The 10,193-nt window shown below is 43.3% G+C and overlaps 1 pseudogene; it reads right to left on the bottom strand.

Moving 5' to 3' along the window:
- Positions 1-8,673: 8,673 nt before the first annotated feature.
- On the bottom strand, positions 8,674-8,780 carry LOC148526691 (U2 spliceosomal RNA; annotated as a pseudogene).
- Between the last annotated feature and the right edge of the window lie 1,413 nt (positions 8,781-10,193).

Below are 10,193 nucleotides of genomic sequence, written 5' to 3'. Positions count from 1 at the left end.
GGGGGTTAGGTTAGTTTATACCTACCTTAGGGACAATCAGGATTTCCAGCGCTGTCGGGCTTCCGCTGCCAGGCTCTGCTGATATGTCGGGCTGCCGCTGACGGGAATCAAACTGCCGGCCATGCGGCAGCCGGGATTCCATACAGATTCCCACACTACACTATTTGTCGTTCTGATGCTTCGGAATTGGCCAAATTGCTCAAGATATCGTCTAGTTTGTACCCACCATAAGGGTTACCAACTGCTCACCTGTTTTCATCAGCGCTACCTTACACCATTGTGCTGTCTGCTTCCAGCAGCAAGGATTCAGTCATCATTACGGTATGTAATGCCACGTATATTAGAGAGTGCCACACTGACTGTATAATCTTTGCTGATGTGGACTCTCCCCCGATGCTGAGTGTGGCTGTCACCCACCCCTCCATGTCTGGACCACAAAGCAGTAACATCACACCGCACAAGGAATTTGGCAGAGAGCCCTAACATCTGTGAGTTAGTAGGGCACTAATCGCTGACCACCTACTCGATCCATCTGTGTGAGAAAGCAGGGTAGTGAAGTTCTTTGCAAGGCAGGACTTTGTAACATCAAGTGCTAAGAGGACCCTAGGCCACAGACAGTGGCAGGACTAGCAATGGAAGAGTTTGGAATGGAACAAATCAGTTGTGCTCAATGGGCATCCATGCTGTGCGGTAGCTACAGATGTGCCCAGCTAGTTTGTTGCTCCATACGCTATGTAGCTCGCCACACACCACACCATGAGTCGCGCCACACAGAAAGTTTCGTAATGTAAAGTCATAACATGTAATTCAACTTTTTGTCCATCAGGTGTCACTATTCCTAAACTACACAGCGCATGCGTCTGATTTCCAATGCATGTTCTGTATCACCGCCCGATGATTGGCTGACAGAAGTGGTGATTTGGTACGCTATACAGTAGTACAGCGTTTTCCACATGGAATCAGGAATGTATAATAAAGTTGTAGAAGAATGTCTAATAAAGTGTGAAATCATTAAGCTCTGTATTACACACTGACTGTGCGGTTGAAGTTGCACACTTGCGCCAATGTAAGTACTGTCGGCACTGTCCCAGACTTAGACATTGTAGTGAATTCATTACTTTAGGAACTACTGTAGTAATGGGATGAGGCATGTGGCCTAGGGGGCTAATGCCTAGTCTCACTGTTTCTCTTCTTGTCCCGCGGGTTCGAGACCTTGAAAATATATATTTTTTTTTTAAATCTTCACTAATTCAGTATTCAATACATTATCCACAACTTCCCACCACCAGGCATTTCTATGCTACTTTATGCCACTGTGTGCTCAAGAAAGAGGTGTATAGTGCTCCAATACAGTACCACCGTAGCACCTTGCTAGTCGCACTACAGTATGGCGTTTCGAGTCTATTTCTACAGCGCATGCCCAGTGTGGGGAGTCACACACTGTATCCCAGACTACTGTATAGTGATTTCATGACTTTAGAAATTAGTACTGTAGTAGGCTGTTTAAAGTGGGGTCTCTATATTACAAACTGATTGTGCGTTTAAAGCGCAAACTTGCGTCAGTGTTGGCACTGTCCCAGACTTGGACACTATAGTGATTTCTCATGACTTCAGTAACTGGTAGTGGGCTCTTTTTGAGAGAGAGGTCTCTGTATTACAAATTGATTGTGCGTTTAAAGCGCAAACTTGTGTCAATGTCAGCACGTCGGCACTGTGGTGGCTGGATTTCATGAGAAATCACTATAGTGTCCAAGTCTGGGATAGCACCGATATTGACGCAACTTTGCGCTTTAAACGCACAGTCAGTATGTACTGTAATACAGACATCCCACTTTCGCTGTTTGACTCCCCACCCACTGGGCATGCGCAGTGCTGTGATCTTCTATACGTTATGGCATAGCACTACATGGTACTGTATATGGCTTGGCTCCACTGGACTTGCACCAGAAATCCCATTGCAACCCCTCCACTGGGCATGCGCTAAAGAAACCCCATTGCAACATTTAAATGCAGTTTGTAATATAGAGACCTTTCTCTCAAACAGAGCCCACTGCCAGTTACTGAAGTCATGAGAAATCTCCATAGTGCAAAAGTCTGAGACAGTGCTGCAATTTTGCGTTTGTAATGCCTTACTTTTAAACAACCCACTACTAGTTTCATTATAGTGTCCAGAGCCTACAGTGCCAAAAAAAAATATTCTTTTCCAGGGCTCGAACCCGGGACCAGCATTGTTGCAAAGCGATCACCTAACCACTAGCCCACAAGACAGCTGTATTAAGAACCGCACATAGCGGGCTCATCCTTGTGCACTCCACCCACCTGCTGCTGTTTTTAATAAAAAAATTGTCTTCCTTTCCAAATACTATACAGTACTAGTACATATATACACAGTACCCCACCATTAGAGAATAATTCATCCCATCTCATCGAAAGCTGTGCGTGCATCTCATTAATCTACAGTATTGGTTATACCGTGATAAATAGGGCAACTTCACTACTGTACAGTATGTGTACTGATTTGCGTCCCATTCTAAGAGCTTACTGTACAGTATGTATGTGATATTAAAAATATTGGTTGTGCGAACATGAAAATACTATACAGTGCATGAATGTGATATCCATCCAATTTAACAGTATGGTATTCAGTACAAATTACAACAGTGGAGCACTAGCCACCCAGCGGCTAAGCACTGTATTACATGCCGTAGCATATACTTCGTTAAAGAATACCATGGTACGCCACGAGTCCAGCCATCACGTAACGTTCGAAGGCGCAACAAAGAGCCTTGAATGGCGCACCATGAACAACAAACTAGCTGGGCCCATCTGTATGTGTTAATGGTGGGAGGCAGCATGACCCCAGGAGAGATGGGGTAGCACCTGGTTGTTCTTCGGCAGAAGCACCTGCCTTAGTGTGTGCAAAGAAACAGCACAGTAAGGGTGTATGATGGGTACCTGATCTATCCCAGTTGTTTTATGTGGGGATGGAGCATGTAGTACATGCACAGCAGGGGTAGAATTGGGTGACTGCAGCAGAGACCCTGCACCTCAACATAACCCTTCTGATACCATTGCTGCTTCCATTCTCTCTCTGGTGGTCAGTGTTAATATCTCCTCTGCTGGACGGCTGCACACAGGTCTGTACAGTCAACTAGAAGAGCACATGAACAGTGCATTCACTGTATCTAAAGCAGGTCTCAACACATTTTTCTAAAGTCTAGGCGTGAGACCATCATCCCCAACCAATATATATGAAAACTTGTCTAGATTACCACATATCCCTTCAATACCCCTGAAATTCCTACGCATACAATCAGACCATCACATGCACATCTTTTGCACACAGTGGTTCCCCAATTCATATAATGCCACAAAAAGGTTCCTTAATTCATAGTAAACCATACGCAAGGTTCCCAACTCATAAGATGAAATACTGTAGCACAGGTCATAACATGCCATCAGTGAATAGAAGGATATATAGAAATGCTTCCAAGTTCTCTTAAAACGTGGAATTTATAGTCTTTACCCCCACTGTTACGGACTGCACTTTTTGGCATATGCCAGAAATATTTTCTAACAATATTAGATTTGTAATTTTATTTTTTTTTTAAATACTTTGGCCATGTATGAATAAGTACCTTCCCACCCAGAACCTCTGCAGTAATAGCACACAAGTATTGTTAGTGCTGTAATCGGGATGTGTCCTCTGGTGTAGCCACATTAGTTTCCAACCATCACATTAATGTCTCAACCAGCTCACACAATCTTCATAGGGGATACCAAATAGGATTTTGGTAAACTTCCTTTCTCAGATTCCACAGGGGACACTGCAGATCAAGACAATGGGTATACGCGGGTGGATGAGAGGAGCTGGCACTTTAAATTTAGAAGTGTGACTCCTACCCCTCTATCCCCCAGATGCCCTAGTTAGAGAATTGGAGCCCGAGCAGAAGGAACAGAATAAGAAGACAAACTGAGAAGTAATCAACACAACAAGACGGCCAAGGCTGAATAGAAAACACACACAACATCATGAAAATTAGATAAGGAGGCCGCCAGAGAGTACTCCCAACTCCAAAAAAACCCTGGATGAGGCAAAAGTCAATAGGAGGACCGTTTTCAAGAGAGAAGTCTTAGATCCACAACCTCCCAGTTCGGGACCAGTAAGATGACCATGGGCACTTTGCGCTTGAAACGCTAGAAGACTCGCGGAAGGGGAAAAAAAAGGGAAGAAGTACAAGAGTACCACCTCTGCCTTCGGAACAGGAGTCCTATAGGGACTGATATCTGTCAGTAAAGCTGTTAAGAAGCTATGTCAGGTGTGTGCAGTTGCACAGTGAACTTATCACTCTTCTAACTGGATTTGAGACAAGAGCGCCTGCCCAGAAATGTGGAAAAGTCCTTACCTGCGAGCGACCAGGGACAGCTGGTACCTTGGTAGACTTTTACCGACCCGTGTTCAAAGTTGCTGACACCAATATCCTTATGCAGATAGAGTACCAGTAGTTTCCATAGGTCATCTGAGACCGTATGCTTTACATCTTGATCTTTAGATTACATATGTATACACAGGTCAGTCTACACTGACCAAGTATCTTCTAAGAGAAATATAGGACCAGCAATACAGTGTGACATAATACTGTCCAACAACCACACTAAAGAACAGCTGAAGTAGAAAATTCTAACATATATATATATATATATAAAACTTTAAAAAACAAACAAACCCTGGTTTTTTGGTTTAAATTGTTTTTTTTTGTTTTGTTTAAACCCGTTTTTTGCATTAATGTTTACATGAAAAAATGAATCTTGCTATGTATTAGAAACCTTGATCAATCACGTTTTAATGCTAACATTAACAAACCAAAAGTTATTAGGGTTTGATATGATTTATTTGGCATCTTTCAATAAAACCAATTTTAGACTAAACATAATTAAAACATGCAAAAGCCCTTTTCAGAGAACCACACAAACACAAAAAAGGAGTTAAGTTAAGCATTAGAACTGGAACTGGCACTGACATTAAACATTTTCAATAAAAACACTAGTTTAGAGACCTTTTCAGTTCCCAGTCTGTTTCGAAGCTTTGAATTAACTAAACGGAAATTCTTTCTACACTAGCTGAAGATGTTTGAGCAGTCATAAGTTGTTAAATAATGGGAAATACATTGGGGTTAACTCTCTTTCATTTACGCATTTGCATGATACTTGTGACACCACAGAGACTAAGGGGCACATTCAATTAGATGCAAAGACGGAAAGGTTTAGTCTGCCGTACTTTTTGCCGACTTCGTGTGTTTTGGAGGCAAAAACTTTTTGTGCGCGGCCCCGCTATTCGTCCTTTTCAATTCCAAAGGACTCGAAAACGGGACCCAGCAAAACTCAAACAGGCGAAAAGTGGTGTCAGATTTGAGGAAATCAGCCTGACAACCCCCAAAAGATGCAATAACATTGGGGATCAATGTAGATGCCCCCAAATAGCCCTACTGAAGCTATATAGGATGCTCTCAATAGCTGCTAATTAGCGTCTTTGCAAAAGTGGTGAAGAACAGCATTTAGCAGGTTTTTTTGGTGAAAATAACTAGTCCCAGCAAATTTGGGGTCCATGAAAATGGGTGCAAGCATGGTTTAAAATTGCAAGTTTTAAAAAACGTGAAAAACGCACCTTCAGGAACCACCTCCCCCATACTTGCAGACCCATCCAAAAGCTTATTTCGCTAGCTTGTTTGTACCCCAACTTTGTACTTTTTCAATGTAAGTTTTTTGGGGTGTTCTTTTTTAGGATTTTTTGACAGTTAACCTTTGGGGACCTATCCCAAGGGTGCAGGGTGATTTTCCCACCTTTGCACCCCCAAAACCGCAATTCTGCACTTTTTTCAGCCTGGTTTCATAGAATAATCTATTTCGCCTATACCAATGCATTGACTTTCCGTGTAGGCGAAAAGTCTTTGGAACTGAATACGGGGATAAGCTTTCGCCTGGCGAAATGTCACCGGCAAAACTTTTTCGCCAAAAACGGCTTATCCCAGCTAATTGAATATGCCAGTCTTTATTTCTAGAACTCATCTCAATAGGACTGAAGGTTTTGAATTGAAATACAAAAGGCAAATAGAAAGGTGAACAGAGATTAAACCATGAGATGTTTCTTGTGTATTGCCTGTTTTGTGTTGGTGTATACTCTAAAGGTGCCCACACACATACCGATGTGCACACGATTAGCCGATGTGTACGATTTCCCTTGAAACTCTCCCCGTCAGCTCTGCGCACAATTTGGTGTCCAATCTTCAAACGATCTCTCCTGCAGTCAGACTTTCACAGTGCATCGCCTTCTAGATTCAGATCTGCCCTACAGCACGGCAGATCTGAAGATGCGATGTGCGACCAGCGGGGACACGCATCACCTCGTGATCGTGAGTGGGGACTCACAATTTTAGCATATTTTACACAAAGTCGTTCCAATGCGTCAGAATTGGCCAGATCAGGTAAAATATCGCTGTCTGTGTGGGCACCTGAAGATTTAAGAATGTTAGCTGTGGTTTTTTTTTTCCTGCCCTAAGGGATTGATAGGTTAGAAGTATTAGCTTGATGCAAAGCAGATTTAGCACCTCTCTTATCTGGTTCATCCTCCCTATATCTTTGTAGTGTGTGTGATTTACAGCATTGGTTCAGCTTAAACTGGGTACACACCTATACAATCTTCGGGCCGTTCATCCAAAATCGAGAGGACTGCCATTGGATTGTATAAGTGTCTACCCTGTCCTGATGCAGGAGCGTTAGCCAATAAACGGCTTTTAACGCCCCTGCAACGGTCGGGATCAGGAGGTTGCTTCTTATGTACAGTTTAATACTAGTCGGTTCGACCTCCCGATCCCATAGAAGCTTTCAATGCCTTTTTACGCCTTCCTTTCTTCATGTGTTCAATACTTTTTCCGTGTCATTTCACATTATTACACGTAGCTTAAATTTATGGACCTCTATGGTTTGATTTCTTTGCATGTGTGGATTGCATGGGTTGTTGCTGACATTTGGTGAAAATGTCATTAGAATAGCCCCATTACAAATGGGGAGAAAAATGTTGATGTGTTCAACACTTATTTTACCAGCTGTAATATATATATATATATATATATATATATACACACACACACACATATATATATATATATATATATATACACACATATACATATGCACACACTACCGTTCAAAAGCTGTGGGAAGCAATTACAGCATTGCAGACCTTTGGCATTCTAGCTGTTAATTTGTTGAGGTAATCTGAAGAAATTTCACCCCACACTTCCTGAAGCACCTCCCACAAGTTGAATTGGCTTGATGGGCACTCCTTACGTATCATATGGTCAAGCTACTCCCACAACAGCTCAATGGGGTTGAGATCTGGTGACTGCACTGGCCGCTCCATTACAGATAGAATACCAGCCGCCTGCTTCTTCCCTAAATAGTTCTTGCATAATTTGGAGGTGTACTTTGGGTCATTGTCCTGTTGGAGGAGGAAATTGGCTCTAGAAGGCCAGCATCCCGGAGTCACCTCTTCACTGTAGATGTTGAAACTGGCGCTTTGCGGGTACCATTTAATGAAGCTCCCAGTTGAGGGACTTGTGAGGCGTCTATTTCTCAAACTAGAGAGACTAATGTACTTGTCTTCTTGCACAGTTGTGCATCGGGGCCTCCTACTTCTCTTTCTACTCTGGTTAGAGCCTGTTTGTGCTGTTCTCTGAAGGGAGTAGTACACACCGTTGTAGGAAATGTTGTTTCTTGGCAACTTCTCGCATGGAATAGCCTTCATTTCTAAGAACAAGAATAGACTGTCGAGTTTCACATGAAAGTTCTCTTTTTCTGGCCATTTGTAGAGTATAATCGAACCCACAAATGTGATGCTGCAGCTACTCAACTAGCTCAAAGGAAGGGCAGTTTTATAGCTTCTCTAATGAGCAAACCTGTTTTCAGCTGTGCTAAAATAATTGCACAAGGGTTTTCTAATCATCCATTAGTCTTCTAACGGGCTTAGCAAACACAATGTACCATTAGAACACTGGAGTGATGGTTGTTTGAAATGGGCCTCTATACGTATGTAGATATTCCTTTAAAAAGCAGATGTTTGCAGCTCGTATAGTCATTTACCACATTAACAATGTATAGAGTGTAGTTCTGATTAATTTAATGTTATCTTCATTGAAAAAAAAGTGCTTTTCTTTCAATAATAAGTACATTTCTAAGTGACCCCAAACTTTTGAACGGATATATTATATATACATACTTACATACATACATACACACACACACACACACACACACACACACACACACACACACACACACACACTATAATGGAGACCCTCCCCAAAGGAGGGACAGAGAGGAAGATATACTCTAATGGTCAATATACTTATAAAAAGGAATAGAGATCCTGTTACTCTGTCCCATAGGCAACCATACCTATGCTATGTATGGGAGATGGCCTGCTACCATAAAGGCGATAAAAATTCTATACTGCTACAAACAGCAATGCTAATGTGTCTGGACTTCCTGTATCTGAAAACCTTGCATAAGCCTTTAGACTATGCCCATCCACTCCCATACGTAGTGTAACCCTTGAAAATTACGCACCGAGGTACACATATATACTCAAACTATTACGTGAGTCAGGCGGGCGTCAATGAGTTGATTCATCAGCCACAATGCTTGTATAGGAAGCATATCAGATATAAAACTGATAAGAACAATTATTACACTTGATCCTAGCCAAAAGGCCTAAAAACAGGATTTTGGTACTTATTGTTAAATCCCTTTCTCCGATTCCACAGCGGCCATAGCATATCGAAGAAACAGCGTATCCAACATTCCCGGACAGATGCTGTCCTATCCGGACAACATCTAGGGATCTGGAAGCCGAAGAATCCTCTTTAAACACCGGAATTACGATCGGTTGATGTGAAACGCACTACTACCTTAGGCAAAAAGGATAACTGCGTACGTAGCTCAGCCCTATCCAACAGAACCTTTACCCCCTCTCGTTTGATTCTTTGCAGCAGACGAGGAAGGAGTGGGAGTGGTGGAAGCAGGTACACAAACTGAAACTGCCAAGGAGCTGTTAGAGCATCCACTGCCACTGCCTACGGATCTCTTGTCCTGGACCAGTAACGTGGCAGTTGATGGTTCAGGCTCAACGCCATACGATCTACCTAAGGGAGACCCCAACGCTGAATCAGTTGTTGGATGACATGCAGATTGAGCATCCACTCTCCCATATGAATGTCCTGTAGACTGAGGTAGTCTGCCTCCCAATTTTCTACCCCTGGTATGAAAATTGCTGATATCACTACCACATGCTCCTCTGCCCAGAGAAGAATGCGGCTTGCCTCCCTCATGGCGGACCAACTCTTGGTACCGCCCTGTTTGTTGAGGTACGCCACAGCCGTAGCGTTATCTGATTGCACTCTGATTGCCTGGCCCTTCAACAGAGGATGCGCCACCTGAAGAGCATAGAACACGGCCCTTAGCTCCAGAATGTTTATAGGCAGTACTGCCTCCAGCAGCCCTGAAAGTGTCTTCCCTGAGTCACTGTCCCCCATCTTCGCAGACTGGCTTCTGTGATGAGGAGAATACATTCCCACAATGCAAACCTCTTGCCAACCAATAGGTGAGAGGAATTCAGCCACCAAAGGAGAGGTGTCAGAGTCCTGGGTGACAGTTGAACTCGCTGGTGAAGGAAGAGGTGGGACCCTGACCATGGATAGGGGAGGTCCACTTGGAATGGACAGGCATGGAACCTCCCGTATTGGATGGACTCAAAAGACGCAACCATCTTTCCCAGAAGGCGAATATACAAGTGCACTGACACCCTGCTATGACGCAGTATCAATCACACCATGTGTCGGATGGAGGTGACTTTTTCCTGCGGAAGAAATACCTTCTGCTCCACTGTGTCCAAAATCATCTCTAGGAAAGGCAGATGCTGTGTAGGCTGCAGATGAGATTTTTGGTAATTCAGGATCTATACATGTTGCAACAGCAGACTGTGTTACCCGGATGTCCTGCAGTAATTTATAGACTGACGGAGCCTTGAGGAGTATGTCGTCCAAGTAAGGGACTATTGTAACCCCTTGCATCCGAAGAAGGGCCATCATTACTGCCATGACCTTCGTGAACACTCTTGGTGCTGATGAAAGACCGAA

Source organism: Taudactylus pleione, unplaced genomic scaffold (genome assembly GCF_031769625.1).
Source record: "Taudactylus pleione unplaced genomic scaffold, aTauple2 ptg000095l, whole genome shotgun sequence".
Taxonomy (NCBI): domain Eukaryota; kingdom Metazoa; phylum Chordata; class Amphibia; order Anura; family Myobatrachidae; genus Taudactylus; species Taudactylus pleione.
The sequence above is the reverse complement of the archived record's forward strand: the minus strand, read 5'-3'. Positions and strand labels throughout refer to the sequence as shown.